The sequence below is a fragment of the Hyla sarda genome, chromosome 7, assembly GCF_029499605.1.
Source record: "Hyla sarda isolate aHylSar1 chromosome 7, aHylSar1.hap1, whole genome shotgun sequence".
Lineage (NCBI taxonomy): Eukaryota > Metazoa > Chordata > Amphibia > Anura > Hylidae > Hyla > Hyla sarda.
In genome coordinates, this window is record NC_079195.1 from 112172357 (window position 1) to 112199539 (window position 27183).

Below are 27183 nucleotides of genomic sequence, written 5' to 3' on the forward strand. Positions count from 1 at the left end.
GAAGACACAGTGTGTGGTATTATTTTTAGAGGGCATGATGTTTGGCAGTATAATATACAGGGTACACAGGGTTTGGCAGTATTATATTTAGGAAGCACAGTCTCTTGAAGGGTTATAATGATTGTTGTCTTTATACAGAGGATGAGAAGGATGAGGATCGGCTGGCAAAGTGAGGAACCAATGATGTCCAGGAGTCAAACTTTACAGATGAAGATGGAGCTGGAAGAAGACATTGGCCCTGATTTATCAATCTGTCTGAGACAGAAACTGGAGTGATTTTCCCAAGCAACCAATCACAGCTCATGTTTTATATCTTATGGAGCTCTGGTAAAATGAAAGATTAGTCGTGATTGGTTGCTTGGGAAAATCACTCCAGTTTCTGTCTCAGACAGATTGATAAATCATAATGAAGCGTGTCAACATAGCCTAAGAAATAGATTTACTGATTGCAAGGTGTAAAATTTGGTGGGGGATGTATAATATGGAGACTGGGAGTTCAATTTTCTATTTGAGGAAATGACTGGTATTTATTTAAGAATGTGCACACCACCCTATAGGTATTGTTTTAGAGGCAAACATTCTCTCTTATAGATGTACTTCCTTAGGATACAGAATGAATTCTTTTAAGATGTAAGAGCAACATTACAAGCTATTCAGATACAATGTAATGTTACCCATGTTTCTAAAATCAAAGAAAAGTTAAAATCCTGGATGAAATGACTGTCCATGATGTGTACAAAGGATCAAACTAAAGACTTCAAAAAGGCTGAAGTAACATTAGAGAAGCAGATAAGATTGTTAAACACTGAAACCCTTATCAAGGTCCTGCGCTCCTAACTCTCTAACCCTTCCTTAGAACTCCTATATCATTACACTTTCATTATCTATCTTTTTTCTATGCGCACTTTCCCTGATTTCTCTTACGTCATTCTATTGATTCATACAACTCTGTTCAGAAAAAAACAGGCATTCTTCATCCTTATACAATTCAACGGTATGACATTCATGTGACTGCATTTGGTCCAATTTTTTAAATCTGGACCTAATCCAAAAAATCTTAAAAAATCCTCTCTTGTCCCTCAATTTGGGACACTTACAAGCAATGCTTTTTAAATGTGGAGGAACTGTTATCATGGGATAAGAAGCCATAAAAGTATTTTCATTCTACATGTAAATGAGCAGAAGAGCACACCTTCATATAGTAATAAACTGTTATTCTTGTACTAGTAGTTACCAGAGACAGAAATTCGTATACATGAAAAGTAAATTTTTTGTTTATGTTCATAAATATAATGGGTATTCCTACGTCAACATGTTATCCCCTATCCACAGCTTATCAGTCATGGTCCGCCTGCTGGGACATCTGCTGATGGGAAGGCAGGCAAAATATGACCCAGGATAAACAAGAGAGGGGGGGGGGGGTTATATCCCCCTATACAGAATGAATAGAGCACTGGATATGCATGTGCTCCATTAATTTAGGGATACCGATTACCTATGTTCTTGGGATCGACAGGAATCCTAGTGGTCGAAGCTCCACTGATGCACTAGTTATTCAGTTATCCCCTTACTTGCTGAAATGAGAATACCCCTTTTGTATGTTTCTGAAGTCCAGTTATTTGGGACCTATGTAGGGGGACATATAAGTAAGGTAGGAATGAAGTATATGTAGCATTCACATATTGTGGATTGAGAACTGCATAGAATGAGCTTGTGATCTAGCATTTTAGAAAACTCTACTGCAGAGGTTCCCAACTTTATTTTTATTGGGGGAGGGAATCACAACAGTTTTTCCATTGCATGGAAAGCCTCCATTTCTTTGCTACCTCAAAAAATGCTCATATTGAAACACTTCCTTAACATGAACATTGAAGAATTGTATTCAGGTTTCTTGCAACTGGAAACTAATTTGCCTCCCTACATTTGAGCTTCTTATTTTGGCTTCTCAACAACCAGCAGGCCCCTCCTGAAGCCAAGTTAAACACGTATGAGGTGTCCTAAAGAGATGTTTCTCACCATAAAATACGTGTGACCTGATCGGTGATTTGCATTCTATACTGAATGTTGACAGTGGCCACTGCAAAAAAAAAAAGCAGAAGTTTTTTTCACAATAATTCTCAATAGGAAAGTATTCCTGACATATCTGTTTTAGTAGTCCTCATGAAAAAGCAATGTGGAAGCATCTTATCTGAGAACTCATGCTGTTCCTCTGATATTCCTTTGGGAAACATACACTTAATTATTACAGATCCTCTTTAAAGGGGATCCACTTTCTGATCTCACATGTTTATTGGCAGCATCCGAATTTCAATGACCCCCAAAGAGCATCTCTACAATGGGTGGTAACTTGTCGGTCCAGTTACGGAGAGAACTGCAGCTTCACTACATTCAAGTGAATAGGGCTAAGTTGCAGTACCTGCAAAGCTTCAAGATGGGAATGGGAAAAATGCATTCAAACATTAGACTAGGGTTGAATACTCCACAATGAAATTCTAGTTATATGTTGTTACTTGTGCTACAACCCCCCCCCCCCCCCCCCTCCCTTAAATTAAAAAGCAGACTGCACCGTGTAAATATGTCTTTAAAAATGTTTAAAAATGTAAAAAAAGATAATGTCACATTTTAAACATCAATATTCTTGCTGTAGCTTCGTTGTAGGAACTCCATTGTAGCAATGACTCTTCAAAGCCATTTCAAATGCTTCACTTGTCAATAGATAGAGCTCTTAACAGGACACATTGTGCAGATCCTCTGTTAAATCTTGCTGGATCCTGCTAAATCTGGTTTTATCCTAAGGACACTGTTTTTCCATGACTATGATCTACTTACTTCAAGGCTTGTCAGTGGGGAGTGTTTGACTTTTGGCCTCTGGAACACACAAAATTACTTTATGGTCTCTAAAATCCCATTCAGGAAAGCCTGTAGCACTGGATATCACCAGACACATGTGTCAGCTGTGATACACATACTTGTTCAGCATGGAGAAAATTATATTTATAAGTAAATAGATATGATGGTATAATGTGGGAGGATAATACAATAGGGGAGCTACATCTATCGGCAGTCCTGTTAATCACTTTAATAGTCCTGACATGTCACAGTCCTTAGAGGATTTTTTTTAAACGTATTGTGCATGTTATTTCAACTGCATCTACAATTATGAAAACATAGAAAATATATTTTTATTCAAGTTTTGGCTATGTTGACATGTATTTTTTTTATTTTATGAAAAAGTTATTTACAAAAAGTGGAACGAATTAAAAATTTCAGCACCTTTTTTGGAAGGGGATTCATGGTTCACCTATCTATTTGTAGAATTTGTGGGAATCATGGGCCTATTTAGTAACTTTTCTATCTGCTCTGTTTTGACTTTTAATATGATGGATTAAATTAGTGTGCACAGCCTTGGGGCACTTTTCCTTCAGATACTGGTTGAAGAGCCAACACATTGATATGCAGTCCAAAGTTCTCATCAGCCACAATTATAAATAGAGCAGGTGGTCCAGAAGAGCCTGGTATTAAAAGTACTTCGGTGGAAAATAAATATTTTCAAATCAACTGGTGCCAGAAAGTTAAACAGATTTGTAAATTACTTCTATTTAAAAATCTTAATCCTTCCAGTACTTCAGCTTCCGCATACCACAGAAAAAGTTGCGTAGTTCTTTCCAGTCTGACTACAGTGCTGCTACCTCTCTCCGTGTCAGGAATTGTCCAGAGCAGGAGAGGTTTGCTATGGGTATTTGCACCTGCTCTGGACAGTTCCTGGCATGGATAGAGGTGGCAGCGGAGAACTACACAACTTCCTTTGGAGCAAACAGCAGCTGATAAGTACAGGAAGGCTTAAGATTTTTCAATAGAAGTCATTTACAATCTGTATAACTTTCTGGCACCAGTTCGTTTGAAAACATGTTATTTTTTCTCTGGAGTACCCCTTCAAAATTTCCTCTTCAATAAATTAGCAAATATTTCTAATATACTGTGTCAAAAACTTAGAATACAGTCCTTGGCACCACTGTAGCTACACCATTTAGAGCCAACTGTAGTACACGGCAGCTGAGTATCCCTGTGTGCTTGACCTTGTATGCAGTGCTCTCGTGTAGAAAACAATACAACTAACAATCCTCCAAGTGTAAGAAGATAAACAAAGCGCTCACCGGGCACTTAAGCAGATGTCTTTAAGCTTTATTGCAGAATATCAACTGGATACATCTTGTACAGGGGAGTGGACAGGAGTGGTGGCGTGAGGGGTGGATGGGCAACGGACCGTATTGCACGGTGTCACGCTTCATCAGGGGCCTGATGCCGCGCAATACGGTCCATTGCCCATCCACCCCTCACGCCACCGCTCCTGTCCGCTCCCCTAAACAGGATGTATCCCGTTGATTTTGTGCAATAAAGCTTGAAGACATCTGCTTAAGTGCCCAGTGAGCGCTTAAGTTTATCTTCTTACACTTGGTGGATTTATAATATACTGTTTCATTTTGTCATTATGGGTATTTTGTGCAGAAGATGGGGGATTATTATCATTATTTTTTTTACATTTAGCACAAGTACACAACAAAACTTGGAAAAAAAAAGTATAAGGGCTTGAAATCTTACCAAATGCACTGTAAACTTTTTTGCCTTCACTATTCCTGCATTGGAGTGCAGTCTTCTAACTCTATATATACATGTCACAGCACAGGAAAAAAGCACAACAAATATTATTGCACAGGAATCACATATTTACAAAAAGCCACCGCTGTGACCTCACAACATAGGAAAAAAGTTACATACAGAAATACTGTAAAATACAGGAATAATGTAATAAACACAATGCTGCAGTGAAGGGATAATGCAAACAGCGGAAGTAGCCATGATGGAATTAAGAATGGGGTAATTTTCTTTCTTTTGTCCAAGATCATCCCCACTCCCCACCTTTTTTTTTCTTCTTCTCCTTCCTCTTTTGCATGTACTGTCCTGGTCCTTCCAGTTCATCTGTCCCTTCAATCCCTACTGATTTAATTACACAGCCAGCATAACAACCTCCTTTAGGCTAGGACATGGTGGTTCCTCCTGCTTGTTTGGTTGCTGAACCATGCCACATTTTATGCCATGTCTATGTAAATGTTCTGGTCCTTTTTTTCTTAGGCTGCTTTCACACTATAAAAATATTTCCGTTATGAACGCCCGTTAGGAAATCGGCAGTTATACGGCCAGTACAAAATCACTAATTGCCGTTAGAAAATCCCATTATATGGGATTTTTCCAATAGCCATTTTAACGCGTTGTCGCCCGTTATTAATAACGGACATTATTTTGTGACGGGCGATAGTAACGGGAGAATTAGTGCATGCACTATTTCTTCCGTTCATTCGCCCATCACAAATTAACGTCCGTTAGGCTGGGTTCACACTACGGTTTGTAACTACGGTTCCCGAATACGGCTGAGTGCGGGCGCCGCGATTAAGCACCGCCCCCCCTCCTCCCAGCCGTATACGGGAACCGTAGTTACAAACCGTAGTGTGAACCCAGCCTTATTAATAAAAGGGTATAACTGGTTAAAACGGCTATTAGAAAATCCAGTTATAGTCTATGGGATTTTTCTAGCGGCCGTTAGTGTTTTTGTACCCACCGTATAACTGGCGATTTCCTAACGGGAATATTTTTTAGTGTGAAAGCAGCCTTAAAAAACACCTTCCTTGTTCTGATTTTTATTTTTTTATTTTTTAAATAGGGAGCTAAGAATGGGACTCCATTAACTTTACCATGCCACCTTATCTATACTTCATGGCTAACCACACCTTATCTGTGGAGTGATATGGGCATGATGGGTTCTTTTGCCCCATAGCAAGCTATGCTTGTTACCATGGTACTTACATTCATGAATAATTGTTATGCTGGTGAATCTTTGTTATGATTTTTTAAATAAATTATCCCGTGTACACTCTGCTGGTGGGCAGCTTAACAGGAAGAAATCCCTTCACTGAACACAATCACTTTGATTTCTCAGTTGGTGTTCAGCCACTCAAGAGTATGGACAGCCACAGGGAGCTTAACTTTAATTTCCTTAAGACATTCAGTTCCATGCACCTTTGTGTGATGCTTTTTGCGAGGAGTTTCAGAGTTCGTGCTCCAAGGCACTTACATCTTTTTTTTTTTCAGAAATGTATTTTTGGATGTACTTTGTAAATATTCCCTGGTTCCTGGAAAATGAACAAGACATTGTCTAAAATGTTCTGCTGGATTATTTCCCAGAAAAATATAAATAAATGGATTGCCATGAAAAGTTTATTTAAAAATAGATGTGGTAGTTTGCGTTTTATAACTAACTGAAGTATAGCAACACTACCAAAACCAGTATCCCTGCTAAGAAAATAAAAAACAGATTCTGTCTTTGTATTAGTCCTTATCCAATGTTATTTTTATTAGTTATTTTGTGGTGGCTTAAATATTTTTGCATGAGGTTTGTGCCCAAGACAGGATAATAATTTGGTCATCATGGGTACTATAAAATTAGATCCAGTTTTTGATCCATGCCCTTCCTGCATGTAGCATTCTTCTAAGGGTGCATTCACACTACAATTGTGTGATACGGTCAACCGATCCAGCAGACCACAGTTTTCAGTCCGGGTATGGTGAAAAAAAGCAGACTCCAACAGGCCCATTTAAATGAATGGGATACGGCAGCGGATGGTTTTGAAATTTCCCTGTTGGGTCCGGCGACCGTATCACACAATCATAGTGTGAATGTACCCTTAGTTGGTGTCTGCTACTGTTGACTGACTGACTGATGGGAACAGCCTAGTTCTGTAATTGGGTCTCTCTTGGTCAATTCCACAGACAGTGAATGAAGCAGCAGTGGACATCACAACTAACCCATTAAGATGGGGACCCAGGTCCCCCAATCCTGTGACTACTGCGTGTCCGGCTGTTAGGACTTATGGATAAGTGATAAATTACATATTTGTTGCTGCATATTTCCCTACCTATTGAAGTCAATGAGTAGCAAAATATGCAGCTAATTTTGCTACCCATTGACTCCAATGGGTAGGAAAATACACAGCAACAAATACACAGCAAAATCCGCTACATGGGACCCTACCCTAAATGTGTATTATTCAATCTTTAACCGGGTCATGTTGCTGGCTCCTAACTTTTTAAACGTGTTACTATATTTGTTTTAGCCCTCCTTAACCCCTTAAGGACCAGGCCAATTTTCACTCTAGGACCAGAGCGTTTTTTGGACATCTGACCACTGTCACTTTAAGCATTAATAACTCTGGGATGCTTTTACCTTTCATTCTAATTCGAAGATTGTTTTTTCATGACATATTCTAATTTATGTTAGTGGTAAAATTTTGTTGATATTTGCATCATTTCTTGGTGAAAAATTAAAAAATTTTATGAAAAATTGAAAATGTAGCATTTTTCTAACTTTGAAGCTCTCTGCTTGTAAGGAAAATTGACATAACAAAATAATTATATTTTGATTCACAAATACAATATGTCTACTGTGTTTGCATCATAAAGTTGACATGTTTTTACTTTTGGAAGACATCAGAGGGCTTCAAAGTATAGCAGCAATTTTCCAATTTTTCACAAAATTTTCAAAATCAGAATTTTTCATGGACCAGTTCAGGTTTGAAGTGGATTTGAAGGGTCTTCCTATTAGAAATACCCCATAAATGACCCCATTATAAAAACTACACCCCTCAAAGTATTCAAAATGACATTCAGTATGTGTGTTAACCCTTTAGGTGTTTCACAGGAATAACAGCAAAATAAAGGATAACATTCAAAATCTTCATTTTATACACTCACATGTTCTTCAGACCCAGTTTTTGAATTTTTACAAGAGGTAAAAGGAGGCAAATCCTCTCAAAATTTGTAACCCAATTTCTCTCGAGTAAGGAAATACCTCATATGTGTATGTCAAGTGTTCCGCGGGCGCTCTAGAGGGCTCAGAAGGTAAGGAGTGACAATGGGATTTTGGAGAGTGAGTTTTTCTGAAATGGTTTTTGGGGGGCATGTCGCATTTAGGAAGCCCCTATGGTGCCAGAACAGCAAAAAAAAAAAAAAAAACACATGGCATACCATTTTGGAAACTACACCCCTCAAGGCACATAACAAGGGGTCCAGTGAGCCTTAACACCCCACAGGTGTTTGATGACTTTTCGTTAAAATCGGATGTGTAAATGAAAAAAAAAATTTTCACTAAAGTGCATTTTTCCCCCCAAATTTACCTTTTTTATAAAGGGTAAATGGAGAAAATGCCCCCCCAAAATTTGTAACCCCATCTCTTCTGAGTATGGAAACACCCCATGTTAGGACTTAAAATGCTCTGCGGGCAAACTACAATGCTCAGAAGAGAAGGAGTCACATTTGGCTTTTTGAAAGCAAATTTAGCTGAAATGGTTTTTGGGGGGCATGTCGCCCCTATGGTGCCAGAACAGCAAAAAAAAAAAAAAAACACATGGCATACTATTTTGGAAACTACACCCCTCAAGGAACATAACAAGGGGTACAGTGAGCCTTAATACATCACAGGTATTTCACGACTTTTTGTTAAAGTTGGATGTGTAAATGAAAAAAAAATATTCACTAAAATGCTGGTTTTTCCCCAAATTTTACATTTTTGCAAGGGGTAATAGGAGAAAATTACCCCCAAAATTTGTAACCCAATTTCTTCTGAGTATGGAAATACCCTATGTGTGGACGTCAAGTGCTCTGCTGGCGCACTACAATGCTCAGAAGAGGAGGAGCGCCATTGAGCTTTTGGAAAGGGAATGTGTTTGGAATGAAAGTCAGGGGCCATGTGCGTTTACAAAGCCCCCCGTGGTGCCAGAACAGTGGACCCCCCCACACACACATGTGACCCCATTTTGGAAACTACACCCCTCACAGAATTTAATAAGGGGTGCAGTGAGTATTTACACTCCACTGGCGTTTGACAGATCTTTGGAACAGTGGGCTGAGCAAATGCAAAATTACATTTTTCTCTTTCACGGACCACTGTTCCAGAAAACTGTCAGACACCTGTGGGGCGTAAATGCTCATTGTACCCCTTATTACATTACGTGAGGGGTGTAGTTTCCAAAATGGGGTCATGTGGGGGGGGGGGGGGTCCATTGTTCTGGCACTGTGGGGGCTTTGTAAACACACGTGGCCTTCAATTCCGGACAAATTTTCTCTTCACAATCCCAATGGTGCTCCTTCTCTTCTGAGCATTGTAGTTCGCCCTCAGAGCACTTTACATCCACATATGGGGTATGCTCTTATTTAGAAGAAATGGGGTTACAAATTTTGAGGGGCTTTTTTCCTATTTTCCCTTGTGAAAATGAAAAATTTAGGGTAACACCAGCATTTTAGTGAAATTCTTTTTTTAATTTATTTTCCCATCCAACTTTAATAAAAATACGTCAAACACCTGTGGGGTGTTAAGGCTCACTATACCCCTTGTTACATTCTGTGAGGGGTGTAGTTTCCAAAATGGGGTCACATGTGGGTATTAATTTTTTTGCGTTTATGTCAGAACCGCTGTAAAATGAGCCACCCCTGTGCAAATGTACATAGTGCGCTCTCACTCCTGAGCCTTGTTATGCACCCACAGAGCATTTTAGGCCCACATATGGGGTAGTTCCGTACTCATGAGAAATTGCATTACAAATTTTGGGGGTCTTATTTTTCCTTTTACCTCTTGTGAAAATAGTATGGAGCAACACCAACATGTTAGTGTAAAACTTTACATTTTTTACACTAACAGGCTATTGTAGACCCCAACTTTTCCTTTTCATAAGGGGTAAAAGGAGAAAAAGCCCCCAAAAATTTGTAGTGCAATTTCTCTCGAGTACGGAAATACTCCATATGCGGTACTAAACTGTTTCCTTGAAATACGACAGGCCTCTGAAGTGAGAGAGCAACATGCACATTTGAGGACTAAATTAGGGATTGCATAGGGGTGGACATAGGGATATTCTACGCCAGTGATTCCCAAACAGGGTGCCTCCAGCTGTTGCTAAACTCCCAGCATGCCTGGACAGTCAGTGGCTGTCCAGAAATGCTGGGAGTTGTTGTCTTGCAACAGCTGGAGGCTCCGTTTTGGAAACACTGCTGAACAATAAGTTTTTCATTTTTATTGGGGGGGGGGGGCAGTGTAAGGGGGTGTATATGTAGTACTTTACCCTTTATTATGTGTTAGTGTAGCGTGGTGTAGTGTTTTTAGGGGTACATTCGCACTAGCGGGTTACAGTGAGCTTACCGCTAGGAGTTTGCGCTGTGGCAAAAAATTTGCCGCAGCTCATACTTGAAGCAGGAAACTTACTGTAAACCTGCCTGTGTGAATGTACCCTGCACATTCACATGGGGGGGGGGGGGGGGCAAACCTCCAGCAGTTTCAAAACTACAACTCCCAGCATGCACTGACCGACCATGCATGCTGGGAGTTGTACTTTTGCAACAGCTGGAGGCACACTGGTTGGAAAACCTTCAGTTAGGTTCTGTTACCTAACTCAGTATTTTCCAACCAGTGTGCCTCCAGCTGTTGAAAAACTACAACTCCCAGCTTGTATTGATCTTCAAAGTGCATGCTGGGAGATGTAGTTATGCAACAGCTAGAGGTACACAACTACAACTCCCAGCATGCCGAGACAGCTGTTTGGGCATGCTGGAATTTGCAACATCTGGAGGTCTACAGTTTAGAGACCACTGCACAGTGATTTCCAAACTGTGGACCTCCAGATGTTGCAAAACTACAAATCCCAGCATGCCCAGACAGCAAACTGCTATGTGGGCATGCTGGGAGTTGTAGTTTTGCAAGATCTAGAGGGCCACAGTTCACAGCACAGTGATGTCCAAACTGTGACCCTCCAGCTGTTACAAAACTACAAATCCCAGCATGACAGCTGTCTGGGCATGCTGGGAGTTGTAGTTTTGCAACATCTGGAGGGCAACAGTGTAGAGACCACTGTATAGTGGTCTCAAACTGTAGTCCCCTAGATGTTGGTATGCAACTTACCGGCTTCCATCAGATCCAGGGAGCCGTCCTCTTCTGTCGCACAACATGCCGCCCGCGCTGATCATCGACACCGATCGTCGCCCGCAGGGTAAGTAGCTCTTCGGCGCCGGTCTCCTTCATTTCCCCGTCCTGCCCCGCCTATTGTGGGTGGGCAGAATGCGGAAAATGAAAGTTAACCCCACCCGCCCCCGATCGCTTCTAGATGCCCAATAGCAGGGATAGGAGGGGTGGCATGACATGGGGGAGTCTGATGCCCCCCCTGGGCATTTGCGCGGGGTGCCTGCTGATCGATATTAGCAGTCACCCCGGTCCGGTCCCCACCCGGCACGTGGCGAGAACCGAAATTCCACGGGCGTACAGGTACGCCCTTGGTCCTTAAGTACCAGGGAGCAAAGGCGTACATGTATGCCCTTGATCCTTAACAGGTTAAAGGGGTTATCCAGGAAAAAACTTTTTTTATATATCAACTGGCTCCAGAAAGTTAAGCAGTTTTGTAAATTACTTCTATTAAAAAATCTTAACCCTTTCAGTACTTATGAGCTGCCGAAGTTGAGTTGTTCTTATCTGTCTAAATGCTCTCTAATGACACCTGTCTCAGGAACTGTCCAGAGTAGAATCAAATCCCCATAGTAAACCTCTTCTACTCTGTGCAGTTCCCGAGACAAGCAGAGATGTCAGCAGAGAGCACTGTTGCCCGACAGAAAAGAACCACTCAACTTCAGCAGATGATAATTATTGGAAGGATTAAGATTTTTTAATAGAAGTAATTTACAAATCTGTTTAACTTTCTGGAGCCAGTTGAAATATAAAAAATTTTTTTTCCTCGAATACCCCTTTAAGCATGAAATAAAATGCATGTAAAACAACCCAAAAAAGTGCTTTGTACATAATGCATTTTATATTTCCCTATAGGCTTCGAAGTGACAATTAGATTCCTAAAAACACGATAAAAGATAAAAACCATGAATGAAAATGCTCTGGAAAAAAAATTAAAAGCTCTGTGTATGAATCCAGCCTGGGAATTACAGGACTACAAAAGAACCCAATGGAAAAATACTAAAGTCTTAGCTTTGGTTTTTGTTTATACCATTCACCTCGCAGTTTCATTATGATAATATTTTATTAGCTCGGACATTTTTGCATTCTGCAATACCAAATATATTTATGTTTACTTTTACTGACATTATTTTATTAGTAAAATGAGAAAAGGGGGGTTTAAAATTGTATTAGGGGAGGGTCTTATTCACGTTTTAAAACATTTTTCCCCTACTCCATAGGGGACTATTACATGCAATTTTACAATTTCTAACATTGTTCAATGTCATAGGCAAAGCATTGATCATTATTATTGGCGCTCTACTTATATAGGCTGCTGAGGCTGCCTGTATTCCTGAAGTGCTGATCAAACAGTACAGAGGCAAGTAGGGACCCTTTCCTGTCATTTCAACTGATCAGGACCTTGCGATTGCCCTGTGGTGGTCCCAATCAGCCCTGTAAAAACCCATAGCAGGGATGTTGAAATCCTATCACCCAGGACAAGTAGTTCTGGGCGCCAGGCAGGTGAATTTGTCATAGATTTAGCCCTGTATCGGGCTAGCAGGGACAGACCGACTTCCCCCTTATTTTACTTTAAAGGGGTTATCCAGGAAAAAACTTTTTTATATATATCAACTGGCACCAGAAAGTTAAACAGATTTGTAAATTACTTCTATTAAAAAATATTATTCCTTTCAGTACTTATGAGCTTCTGAAGTTATGGTTGTTCTTTTCTGTCTGTGCTCTCTGATGACACGTGTCTTGGGAACTGCCCAGTTCAGAAGAGGTTTACTATGGTGATTTGCTTCTAAACACTGCAAAAAAAAAGTGAATGAAGATCATTTAACCCCTCCCCTAAAAAAAAAGTTTGAATCACCCCCCTTTTCCATTTAAAAAAAACAAACTGTGTAAATAAAAAAAAATATATATGGTATCGCCGCGTGCGGAAATGTCCGAATTATAAAAATATATCATTAATTATACTGCACAGTCAATGGCGTACGTGCAAAAAAATTCCAAAGTCCAAAATAGTGTATCAACAAGTCCGATCAATACAAAAACGGTACCACTAAAAACTTCAGATCACAGAGCAAAAATGAGTCCTCATACTGCCCCATATGCGGAAAAATACAAACGTAAAAGGGGTCAGAAGATGACAATTTTAAACATATAAATTTTCCTGCATGTAGTTATGATTTTTTTCAGAAAATCAAACCTATATAAGTAGGGTACCATTTTAATTGTATGGACCTACAGAATAAAGATAAGGTGTCATTTTTATCCTGAAATTTACTGCGTGGAAACAGAAGCCCCCAAAACTTAGGAAATGGCGTTTTTTTAAAATTTTGTCTCACAATGATTTTTTTTCCCGTTTCGCTGTAGATTTTTGGGTAAAATTACTGATGTCATTACAAAGTAGAATTGGTGGCGCAAAAAAAAACCATCATATGGATTTTTAGGTGCGAAATTGAAAGAGTTATGATTTTTTAAGGAAAAAATGAAAGTGCAAAAACAGAAAAACCCCTGGTCCTTAAGGGGTTAAGAAGGATCTGTGCTTCTCTTGGGGCTAAATGGCTTTGTTGTGAGATTAACATAACACTGTGGCTATCTTTTTCTGAACTAGTATTTCCTGTTTCAGTTTTCATTTTTTTTCTCCCTCCTACACATCATCCACCCCATCCATTGAAACATAAATGAGCTGCATCCATTCAAAAGACCTGTCGTTTTCAATCAGGGTGCCTACAGCTGTTGCATTAGTTGCAGATTGATCTCTCTCCCACCAAGCGATTCCTCCACCCATTGAAGCAGACAGGCTCCCTGTCATCAGCTGACTAGTGAGTCAGGTCTCGGCCGCATTGCAACCTGGGAAAAATCTGAGACAACAGTAATTTTGTATGCTGTTAAAAATGAACATTGGAGAGAAAATCACAGAAGAATTGTGAGAAAACAGTCACAGGTAGAGACACTATATTATGAACTACACTAACTTTACAGTCCCTGTAACATAGTCAAATAAAAAAAAATCCTGGAATACCCCTTTAACCCCTTCCCGCATTATGACTTATATAAACGTCATGATGTGCTGGTAGTTCGCGCATCATGACGTTTATAAAAGTCATCAGTTAACCCGGTGATGCACGGGTTAACTGGCAGAAGTCCAGCTTTTACCAGTGGGGGACAACTTCTGCAAGCCCCCCCAGGACCATCTGTGGATGGTCCTGGTCAGCGATCACTGTGATTGGTCCCTGTGGACTAATCATAGTGATCGCTGACTGGGGGGGTTAAAGTTCAGATCCCCCGACTGCCCGCCCCTAGAAGTCGGGCAGAGCGGGGGAAATGGATCCCGGGAGCTGCGGGGGGACCACGGCACATACCTGCCGGGACGGCGCGGCATTACGGACCGGCGGCAGGCACACATGGAGGCGGCGGCAGTCAAGTGAAGAAGCAGCGGCGGCAGTCAAGTGAAGAAGCAGCGGCGGCGGCAGGCAAGTGGAAACAGCAGTGAAAATCGCCGTAAAGTGATATTCACTGCTGCTTCTAGGAATTTCAAAACTACAACTCCCAGCATGCCCAGACAGCCTTTGGCTGTCTGGGCATGCTGGGAGTTGTAGTTTTGCAACATCTGGAGGGCCGCAGTTTGGAGACCACTGTGCAGTGGTCTCCAATCTGTGCTCTTCCAGATGTTGCAAAACTACAACTCCCAGCATGCCCAGACAGTCCAGGCATGCTGGGAGTTGTAGTTCTGTAATATCTGGCCCTTTAGATGTTGCCAAACTACAACTCCCAGCATGCCTGGGCAGTCTGGGCCTGCTTGGAGTTGAAGTTTTGCAACAGCTGGAGGAACACGGGTTGGGAAACATTGAGTTAGGAAACAATGTTTGCCTCCAGTTGTTGCAAAACTACAACTCCCAGCATGCCCAGACAGCCGAAGGGCATGGTGGGAATTGTAGTTTTGCAACAAGTGGAAGAGAACAGTTGGGAGACCGCTAAGTAGTGGTGTCCAAACTGTAGCCCTCCAGATGTTGCAAAACTTCAACTCCAAGCATGCACAGACTGCCCAGGCATGCTGGGAGTTGTAGTTCGGCAACATCTGAATGGCCATATATTACAGAACTACAACTCCCAGCATATCTGGACTGTCTGGGCATGCTGGGAGTTGTAGTTTTGCAACATCTGGAAGAGCAAAGATTGAAGACCACTGCACAGTGGTCCCCAAACTGCGGCCCTCCAGATGTTGCAAAACTACAACTCTCAGCATGCACGAACAGCCAAAGGGCATGCTGGGAGTTGTAGTTTTGCAACAGCTCGAGGTTTGACCCGCCCATGTAAATGTACATTCACACGGTCGGGTTTACAGCGAGTTTCACGCTGCATGTTTGAGATGCCGCAAATTTTCCGCTGCAGCTCAAACTCCCAGCGGGAAACTCACTGTGAACCGAACCGTGTGAATGTACCCTAAAAACACTACACAAAATAAAAAGTAAAACACTACATATACACATACCCCTACACAGTCGCGCGCCCCCCCCCCCCCCCCAATAAAAAAGAAAAACATCAGGTACGGCACTGTTTCCAAAACAGAACCTCTAGCTGTTGCAAAACAACAACTCCCAGTATTGCCGGACAGACATTGCCTGTCCAGGCATGCTGGGAGTTTTGCAACAGCTGGAGGCACCCTGTTTGGGAATCACTGGCGTAGAATACCCCTATGTCAATCTCTATGCAAATCCCTAATTTAGACCTCAAATGCACATGGCGCTCTCTCACTTCTGAGCCCTGTCGTATTTCAAGGAAACAGTTTAGGGCCACATATGGGATATTTCCGAACTCGGGAAAAATTGCCTAACAAATTTTGGGGGGCTTTTTCTCCTTGTATCCCTTATGAAAATGTAAAGTTGGGGTCTACTCCAGCATGTTATTGTAAAAAAAATTTAATTTTTTACAGTTACTTGCTGGTGTTGCCCCATACTTTTTATTTTCACAAAAGGTAAAAACAAAAAAAGACCCCAAAAATTTGTAACGCACTTTCTCCTGAGTACAGAAATACCCCATATGTGGACATAAAATGCACTGCGGGCGCACAACAAAGTTCAGGAGTGATAGAGCGCAATGTACATTTGAGGTGATTTGCATAGGGGTGGCTGATCGTTACAGCGGTTTTGACATAAATGCAAAAGAAAAGAAAAAAACACATATGACCCCATTTTGGAAACTACACCCCTGAAAGCCTACCCGTCAGATGCAACAAAAATTTTTTTTTTTTATATATATCACTCAGTACCTAATCCTGACCATGTACATCTAATTTGTATGTGTCTAGCTCCTTTATTTTTTTTTATTACACTTTTAATTTAGCTCACTAGTCTGAATTCCTCTCAAAAGGGAGGAGGCGTGGCCTCACTGTGCCTGTCTCCGCCCCCTCCCTCAGTATGCTGTCTACTCACATCTCCCCTAGCATTAGCAAAACTAAAACTCCCAGCTTGTCCTCACTGACAGTAGCAGGACACAAGCTGACAGTGAGAGGATTTTTCCTCCAGCTGTGAGCCCTGCACTCACAGCTGTCAATCAAGGAAGTGTGTCCATGACATAGGTGATGATGCATGGAAACAGCAGGACTAGTATGTATCCAAGCAGGCAGGTGGGGCAGTTGTTTGACTGGCTTTTTCAGTATGAAATACTGAAAATTTTCTAATGAAAGCAATTGCAAAACCTATTGGTTATACATGCTTTACAACATATCAAAAGTTTTCGTATTTGACAGTACCCATTTAAGGAAAGTAACAAGGGGTATAGTGAGCCTTAACTACCCACAGGTGTTTGAAGAATTTTTGTTGAAAATGAAAAATTAATTTTTTTCACTAAAATGCAGGTGTTATCCCAAATTTTTCATTTTCACAAGGAATAATAGGAAAAAAGCACCCCAAAATTTGTAACCCCATTTCTTCTGAGTATATAAATATCCCACAAGTGCTCTGCGGGTGAACTACAGGGCTCAGAAGAGAAGGCTTTTGGAGAAAGAATTGAAGGCCATGTGTGTTTACAAAGCCCCCATAGTGCCAGAACAGTGGACCCCCCACGTGACCTCATTTTGGAACTACACCCCTCACAGAATGTAATAAGGGGTAGAGTGAGCATTTACACCCCAAAGGTGTCTGACAGATTTTTGGAACAGTGGTCCATGAAAATGAAAAATTAAATTTTTAATTTGCACAGCCCACTGTTCCAAAAGTCTGTCAAACACCAGTGAGCCGTAAATTCTCACTTCACCCCTTATTAAATTCTGTGAGGGGTGTCGTTTCCAAAATGGGGTCACATGTGGGGGGTCCACTGTTCTGGCACCATGGGGGCTTTGTAAATGCATATGGCCCCTGACTTCCATTCCAAACAAATTCTCTCTCCAAAAGCTGCCCGCAGAGCACTTGATGTCCACACATGGTGTAATTCCATACTCAGAAGAAATGGGGTTACAAATTTTGGGGGCCATTTTCTCCTATAACCTCTTGTTAAAATAGTTAATTTTGGGGGGAAAAACTGCATTTTAGTGAAAAGAATTATTTTTATTTACACATCCGACTAAAGAAAAGTCGTCAAACACCTGTGGGGTGTTAAGGCTCACTGTACCCCTTGTTACTTGCCTTGAGGGGTGTAGTATCCTAAATAGTATGCCATGTGTTTTTTTTTTTGCTGTTATGGCACCACAGGGGCTTCCTAAATGTGACATGCGGAACAAAAACCATTTCAGCAAAATTTGATTTCAAAAAGCCAAATGTGGCTCCTCCTATTCTGAACATTGTAGTGCGCCCGCAGTACATTTGACGTCCACAAATGGGGTATTTCCATACTCAGAAGAGATGGGGTTACACATTATGTGGGGCATTTTCTCATATTACCTCCTATAAAAATTGTAAATTAGGGGAAAGAAACTGCATTTTAGTTAAAAAACATATTTGTTCTCTCATTTACACATTCGAATTTAACGAAAAGTTGTCAAACACCTGTGGGGTGTTAAGGCTAACTGTACCCCTTCTTACATGCCTTAAGGGGTCTAGATTCCAAAATAGTATGCTATGTGTTTTTTTCTTTGCTGTTATGGAACCATAGGGACTTCCTAAATGCGACATGCCCCCCTAATACCATTTCAGCAAAATTCACTCTCCAAAATCCCATTGTCGCTCCTTCGCCTCTGAGCCCTCTAGTGCACCCACAGAGCACTTTACATCCACATATGAGGTATTTCCTTACTTGAGAGAAATTGGGTTACACACTTTGTGGTGCATATTCTCCTTTTTAAAATTTAAAAACTGGGTCTACAAGAACATGTTAGTGTAAAAAATTGAGATGGGTGGTTAAAAAAAGTGGGTGGGGCAATGCATTTTCGGTTTTCATCCAAGTACTGCGTAATTTTCGGCCCAAAATTTTCCTTGCAGTGCACCACTACAAAAAGTTTCACAAAAAGTGGCAAAACCATCAATGCGCCAAATTTGCACTTTAACCCCTTAACAAAGCAGGACCTAAATGTACGTCCTGGTGAGCTGGTACTTAACGCACTAGGAAGTAGGGATCGACCGATATCATTTTTTTAGGGCCGATACCGATAATCGGTGCAGGTTAGGGCCGTTAGCCGATAACTTATACCGATATTCCGGTATAAGTTATCGCCTATTTAACCCCCTGCGACACCGCTGCAGATCATTGATTTAAAGCGGGCGCTTTAAATCAATGATCTACAGTGGCTTTTGCGGGGCCATAGGCTGCCGCCGCCACCCGCTTCTCTTTCCCTACCTGTCAGGGTGGTCCAGCCATCCATCATTCCTTCCTGTAGTGTCCGGGGGCGTTCCGGGTGAAGAGTGAACCGGTCCGGGCTGTCCTTCTTCTCGGGCGGTCATCTTCTCCACTCCGGGCAGGCTCCGGCCTAGTACGCTGCATAGACGCCGCTGCGCAGTGACGCCCGTGCGCAGCGACGCACCTGAAGTCATGGCGTAGCGGCATCTATGCAGCGTACTAGGCCGGAGCCTGCCCGGAGTGGAGAAGATGACCGCCGGAGAAGAAGGACAGCCCGGACCGGTTCACTCTTCACCCGGAACGCCCCCAAGCACTACAGGAAAGAAGGATGGATGACCCGGACCACCCCCATTACGGGCAAGTTTAATTTTTTTATTGACTCGGAGGGTGGGGGAGGGGCCCGACCGGTATAGCAGTATGGGCAAAAATCCATACCGGTATACCGCCCAGCATCACGGTGGGGGGTGGACGCGGTGCGGTGGGTCGGGGGTGCGGTGCGGCGGGTCGGGGGGGGTGGCGATCGCGGTGGGGGCAGGGCATTATCGGCTTATCGGCAAGGTAATTGCCGATACCGATAATGCCCAAAATCGTGATTATCGGCCGATAATATCGGCCATACCGAAAATCGGTCGATCCCTACTAGGAAGTACATTTACGTCCTATGCATAACCGTGAGCATCATGCCCCGGCTGCTGATAGCAGCCAGGGACCCGCCCGTAATGGTGGATATCCGCAATTGCGCGGATGTCTGCCATTAACCCCTCAGATCTGCAGCATCACGGTACTTTGAATGATCAGCCCGCAGCACTGCCGTGATCGTCCAGCATGGCAATCGGAGGTCCCCTCACCTCCCTCCACTGCCTTCCTTGGGTCTTCTGCTCTGGTCTGCGATCGAGCAGACCAGTGCAGAAGATGACCGATAACACTGATCAGTGCTATGTCCTATACATAGCACTGAACAGTATTAGCAATCGAATGATTGCTATAAATAGTCCCCTATGGGGACTATTAAAGTGTAAAAATAAAAGTTTAAAAAGTTTTTAAAAAATGTGAAAACCCCCCTCCCCCATTAAAAACGTAAATTGTCCCATTTTCCCTATTTCACCCCCAAAAAGTGTAAAAAAAATATTTTATATACATATTTGGTATCGCCGCGTGCCTAAATATTCCAACTATTAAAATAAAATGTTAATGATACCGTACGGTGAACGGCGTCCGTAAAAACTAAAAAAGTCCAAAATATCTGCTTTTTTATAGCATTTTATTTTACAAAAATACATAAAAAAAGTATTACGTTTTATATAAGCAAATATGGTATCAATAAAAAGTATAGATCACGTGGCAAAAAAATGAGCCCTTAATGCCACCGCTTATACGGAAAAATGAAAAAGTTATAGATCTTCAAAATAGGGGGATTTTAAACGTACTAATTTGGTTAAACAGTTTGCAATTTTTTTTAAGCGCAACAGTAATAGAAAAGTATGTTATCATGGTATCATTTCAATCGTATTAACCCAAGGAATAAAGAACACTTCATTTTTACCGTAAATTGTACGGCGTGAAAACAAAACCTTCCAAAATTTGCTAAATTGCGGTTTTCTTTTTCATTTCCCCACACAAATAGTATTTTTTTGGTTGCGCCATACATTTTATGGTAAAGTGAGTGATGCCATTACAACGGACAACTGGTCGCGCAAAAAAACAAGCCCTCATACTAGTCTGTGGATGAAAATATAAATGAGTTATGATTTTTTTGAAGGGGAGGAGGAAAAAACTAAAGGGGTTAAAAAAAAAAGAAGAAAAAAAAAAAACAAAGAATCCAGTCAAGAGAACATAACACTATGAACTGCCACAAACCATTCAGGCTGCTATGGGTTAATATGTGGTTGGTAGAAGAATAGTGACGTTCTGAGATCATATACTGTACCAGGGTGCCTCCTCCACTTGTTGCACAACTACAACTCCCAGCATGCCTGGACAGGCAAAGTCAAGGGAACGTAACACTATGAACTGCCACAAACCATTCAGGGTACTATGGGTTAACCCCTTAACGACGCAGGACGTATATTTACGTCCTGCGCCGGCTCCCGCGATATGAAGCGGGATCCCGCCGCGATCCCGCATCATATCACTTCGGTCCCGGCGCTCATCAACGGCTGGGACCCGTGGCTAATACCACACATCGCCGATCGCGGCGATGTGCGGTATTAACCCTTTAGAAGCGGCAGTCAAAGCTGACCGCCGCTTCTAAAGTGAAATTGACCCGGTTGCTCAGTTGGGCTGTTCAGCTTGCAGGACACCGGGAGGGCCCTTACCTGCCTCCTCGGTGTCCGATCGGCAAATGACTGCTCCGTGCCTGAGATCCAGGCAGGAGCAGTCAAGCGCCGATAACACTGATCACAGGCGTGTTAATACATGCCTGTGATCTGTGTAAAAGATCAGTGTGTGCAGTGTTATAGGTCTCTATGTTAATAAAGGTCATTTAACCCCTTCCCTAATAAAAGTTTGAATCACCCCCCTTTTCCCATAAAAAAAATAAAGCAGTGTAAAAATAAATAAAAATAAACATATGTGGTATTGCCGCGTGCGTAAATGTCCGAACTATAAAAATATATCATTAATTAAACCGCACGGTCAATGGCGTACGCGCAAAAAAAATCCAAAGTCAAAAAAAGCGCATTTTTGGTCACTTTTTTTATCATTAAAAAATGAATAAAAAGTGATCAAAAAGTCCGATCAAAACAAAAATCATACCGATAAAAACTTCAGATCACGGCGCAAAAAATGATCCCTCATACCGCCCTGTAAGTGGAAAAATAAAAAAGTTATAGGGGTCAGAAGATGACATTTTTAAACGTATAAATTTTCCTGCATGTAGTTATGATTTTTTCCAGAAGTGCGACAAAATCAAACCTATATAAGTAGGGTATCATTTTAACCGTATGGACCTACAGAATAATCATAAGGTGTAATTTTTACCGAAAAATGCACTGTGTAGAAACGGAAGCCCCCAAAAGTTACAAAATGGCGTTTTTTCTTCGATTTTGTCGCACAATTTTTTTTTCCGTTTCGCCGTGCATTTTTGGGTAAAATGACTAATGTCACTGCAAAGTAGAATTGGCGAAGCAAAAAATAAGCCATAATATGGATTTTTAGGTGGAAAATTTAAAGGGTTATGATTTTTAAAAGGTAAGGAGGAAAAAACGAAAGTGCAAAAACTGAAAAACCCTGAGTCCTTAAGGGGTTAATAAGGTGGATAGATGTATAGTGACCTTCTAAGACTATATACCAGGATGCCTCCAGTTTTTGCAAAACTACAACTCCCAGGATGCCCGGACAGCCGGGAATCTTGGGAGTTGTAGTTTTGCGATAGCTGGAGGCTCCCCGGTTTTGAAACACTCCACTACACATAAAGAGAAGTGAACTGAAATAAGTTTTCCAGTGTGAATTCCTCCATATGACCGCCATGGCTTTCCTCAGGGCGCTGCACATTATAGGTACATGAGCCCCACCACATAAGACGTGCCCGCTGTGCCATGTTCTTGTATTATAAGACGTGCAAGCTGTGCCATGTTCCTGTATTATAAAACGTGCCCGCTGTGCCATGTTCCTATACTATTATAAGACGTGCCCGCTGTGCCATGTTCCTATAGTATTATAAGATGTGCCCACTGTGCCATGTTCCTATAGTATTATAAGACGTGCCCGCTGTGCCATGTTCCTAAAGTATTATAAGACATGCCCGCTGTGCCATGTTCCTATTTTATTATGAGACGTGCCCACTGTGCCATGTTCCTATTTTATTATAAGACGTGCCCGCTGTGCCATGTTCCTATACTATTATAAGATGTGCCCGCTCTGCCATGTTCCTATAGTATTATAAGACGTGCCTGCTGTGCCATGTTCCTATAGTATTATAAGACATGCCCGCTGTGCCATGTTCCTATTTTATTATGAGACGTGCCCGCTGTGCCATGTTCCTATATTATTATAAGACATGCCCGCTGTGCCATGTTCCTATATTATTATAAGACGTGCCCGCTGTGCCATATTCCTATATTATTATAAGACATACCCGCTGTGCCATGTTCCTATATTATTATAAGACGTGCCCGCTGTGCCATGTTCTGTGCCATGTTCCTATATTATTATAAGACGTGCCCGCTGTGCCATGTTCCTATATTATTATAAGACGTGCCCCTGTGCCATGTTCCTATATTATTATAAGACGTGCCCGCTGTGCCATGTTCCTATATTATTATAAGACGTGCCCACTGTGCCATGTTCTGTGCCATGTTCCTATATTATTATAAGACGTGCCCGCTGTGCCATGTTCCTATATTATTATAAGACGTGCCCGCTGTGCCATGTTCCTATATTATTGTAAGACGTGCCCGCTGTGCCATGTTCTGTGCCATGTTCCTATATTATTATAAGACGTGCCCGCTGTGCCATGTTCCTATATTATTATAAGACGTGCCCACTGTGCCGTTCCTATATTATTATAAGACGTGCCCGCTGTGCCATGTTCCTATATTATTATAAGACGTGCCCGCTGTGCCATGTTCTGTGCCATGTTCCTATATTATTATAAGACGTGCCCGCTGTGCCATGTTCCTATATTATTATAAGACGTGCCCGCTGTGCCATGTTCCTATATTATTATAAGACGTGCCCGCTGTGCCATGTTCTGTGCCATGTTCCTATATTATTATAAGACGTGCCCGCTGTGCCATGTTCCTATATTATTATAAGACGTGCCCGCTGTGCCATATTCCTATATTATTGTAAGACGTGCCCGCTGTGCCATGTTCTGTGCCATGTTCCTATATTATTATAAGACGTGCCCGCTGTGCCATGTTCCTATATTATTATAAGACGTGCCCACTGTGCCGTTCCTATATTATTATAAGACGTGCCCGCTGTGCCATGTTCCTATATTATTATAAGACGTGCCCGCTGTGCCATGTTCTGTGCCATGTTCCTATATTATTATAAGACGTGCCCACTGTGCCATGTTCCTTTATTATTATAAGACGTGCCCGCTGTGCCATGTTCCTATATTATTATAAGACGTGCCCACTGTGCCATGTTCCTATATTATTATAAGACGTGCCCGCTGTGCCATGTTCCTATATTATTATAAGACGTGTCCACGTGTTAATATATCATTAATTAAACCGCACGGTCAATGGCGTACGCGCAAAAAAATTCCAAAGTCAAAAAAAGCGCATTTTTGGTCACTTTTTTTAACATTAAAAAATGAATAAAAAGTGATCAAAAAGTCCGATCAAAACAAAAATCATACCGATAAAAACTTCAGATCACGGCGCAAACAATGATCCCTCATACCGCCCTGTACGTGGAAAAATAAAAAAGTTATAGGGGTCAGAAGATGACATTTTTAAACGTATAAATTTTCCTGCATGTAGTTATGATTTTTTCCAGAAGTGCGACAAAATCAAACCTATATAAGTAGGGTATCATTTTAACCGTATGGACCTACAGAATAATCATAAGGTGTAATTTTTACCGAAAAATGCACTGTGTAGAAACGGAAGCCCCCAAAAGTTACAAAATGGCGTTTTTTCTTCGATTTTGTCGCACAATTTTTTTTTCCGTTTCGCCGTGCATTTTTGGGTAAAATGACTAATGTCACTGCAAAGTAGAATTGGCAAAGCAAAAAATAAGCCATAATATGGATTTTTAGGTGGAAAATTTAAAGGGTTATGATTTTTAAAAGGTAAGGAGGAAAAAACGAAAGTGCAAAAACTGAAAAACCCTGAGTCCTTAAGGGGTTAATAAGGTGGATAGATGTATAGTGACCTTCTAAGACTATATACCAGGATGCCTCCAGTTTTTGCAAAACTACAACTCCCAGGATGCCCGGACAGCCGGGAATCTTGGGAGTTGTAGTTTTGCGATAGCTGGAGGCTCCCCGGTTTTGAAACACTCCACTACACATAAAGAGAAGTGAACTGAAATAAGTTTTCCAGTGTGAATTCCTCCATATGACCGCCATGGCTTTCCTCAGGGCGCTGCACATTATAGGTACATGAGCCCCACCACATAAGACGTGCCCGCTGTGCCATGTTCTTGTATTATAAGACGTGCCCGCTGTGCCATGTTCCTGTATTATAAAACGTGCCCGCTGTGCCATGTTCCTATACTATTATAAGACGTGCCCGCTGTGCCATGTTCCTATAGTATTATAAGATGTGCCCACTGTGCCATGTTCCTATAGTATTATAAGACGTGCCCGCTGTGCCATGTTCCTAAAGTATTATAAGACATGCCCGCTGTGCCATGTTTCTGTATTATAAAACGTGCCCGCTGTGCCATGTTCCTATACTATTATAAGACGTGCCTGATGTGCCATGTTCCTATAGTATTATAAGATGTGCCCACTGTGCCATGTTCCTATAGTATTATAAGACGTGCCCGCTGTGCCATGTTCCTATAGTATTATAAGACATGCCCGCTGTGCCATGTTCCTATTTTATTATGAGACGTGCCCACTGTGCCATGTTCCTATTTTATTATAAGACGTGCCCGCTGTGCCATGTTCCTATACTATTATAAGATGTGCCCGCTCTGCCATGTTCCTATAGTATTATAAGACGTGCCTGCTGTGCCATGTTCCTATAGTATTATAAGACATGCCCGCTGTGCCATGTTCCTATTTTATTATGAGACGTGCCCGCTGTGCCATGTTCCTATATTATTATAAGACATGCCCGCTGTGCCATGTTCCTATATTATTATAAGACGTGCCCGCTGTGCCATGTTCCTATATTATTATAAGACATACCCGCTGTGCCATGTTCCTATATTATTATAAGACGTGCCCGCTGTGCCATGTTCTGTGCCATGTTCCTATATTATTATAAGACGTGCCCGCTGTGCCATGTTCCTATATTATTATAAGACGTGCCCCTGTGCCATGTTCCTATATTATTATAAGACGTGCCCGCTGTGCCATGTTCCTATATTATTATAAGACGTGCCCATTGTGCCATGTTCTGTGCCATGTTCCTATATTATTATAAGACGTGCCCGCTGTGCCATGTTCCTATATTATTATAAGACGTGCCCGCTGTGCCATGTTCCTATATTATTGTAAGACGTGCCCGCTGTGCCATGTTCTGTGCCATGTTCCTATATTATTATAAGACGTGCCCGCTGTGCCATGTTCCTATATTATTATAAGACGTGCCCACTGTGCCGTTCCTATATTATTATAAGACGTGCCCGCTGTGCCATGTTCCTATATTATTATAAGACGTGCCCGCTGTGCCATGTTCTGTGCCATGTTCCTATATTATTATAAGACGTGCCCGCTGTGCCATGTTCCTATATTATTATAAGACGTGCCCGCTGTGCCATGTTCCTATATTATTATAAGACGTGCCCGCTGTGCCATGTTCTGTGCCATGTTCCTATATTATTATAAGACGTGCCCGCTGTGCCATGTTCCTATATTATTATAAGACGTGCCCGCTGTGCCATATTCCTATATTATTGTAAGACGTGCCCGCTGTGCCATGTTCTGTGCCATGTTCCTATATTATTATAAGACGTGCCCGCTGTGTCATGTTCCTATATTATTATAAGACGTGCCCACTGTGCCGTTCCTATATTATTATAAGACGTGCCCGCTGTGCCATGTTCCTATATTATTATAAGACGTGCCCGCTGTGCCATGTTCTGTGCCATGTTCCTATATTATTATAAGACGTGCCCACTGTGCCATGTTCCTTTATTATTATAAGACGTGCCCGCTGTGCCATGTTCTGTGCCATGTTCCTATATTATTATAAGACGTGCCCACTGTGCCATGTTCCTATATTATTATAAGACGTGCCCGCTGTGCCATGTTCCTATATTATTATAAGACGTGTCCACTGTGCCATGTTCCTATATTATTATAAGACGTGCCCGCTGTGCCATGTTCCTATATTATTATAAGACGTGCCCGCTGTGCCATGTTCCTATATTATTATAAGACGTGCCCACTGTGCCATGTTCCTATATTATTGTAAGACGTGCCCGCTGTGCCATATTCTGTGCCATGTTCCTATATTATTATAAGACGTGCCCGCTGTGCCATGTTCCTATACTATTTCTTACATAAGGAGACTAAAGCATTTCCCCTCATGTGCTGATACTTGGGGTCTTGCATCACTCCTGCTGTAGTTTCCGATTTCTTCCCCAAATTGCATCAGTTGAGGCGGTGAGTCAGCCCGCCGGAGGTGACTGATAACAGCTCCGGGGTTGTATGTGCCATACGGGGCCGTGTGTTACTCAGCTGCCGTTACACAACCTCACTACGAGCTCTCCGCGGCCGCCAGAGCGAGACCTCGCCAGCG

The 27183-nt window shown here is 41.9% G+C and overlaps 1 long non-coding RNA gene across 2 annotated transcripts; it reads right to left on the reverse strand.

The window, feature by feature from the left end:
- Nucleotides 1-2063: 2063 nt before the first annotated feature.
- Nucleotides 2064-27183, reverse strand: LOC130282054 (uncharacterized). 2 transcript variants are annotated; one of them, XR_008846229.1, is made up of 4 exons: nucleotides 26945-27183; nucleotides 12734-12846; nucleotides 4600-4660; nucleotides 2064-2424 (listed from the first exon to the last, which is right to left on the reverse strand). It is a non-coding gene; the product is annotated as an uncharacterized LOC130282054 (long non-coding RNA). The 2 variants fall into 2 exon arrangements; XR_008846228.1 differs by lacking the exon at nucleotides 12734-12846 and having other exon boundaries at nucleotides 2071-2424.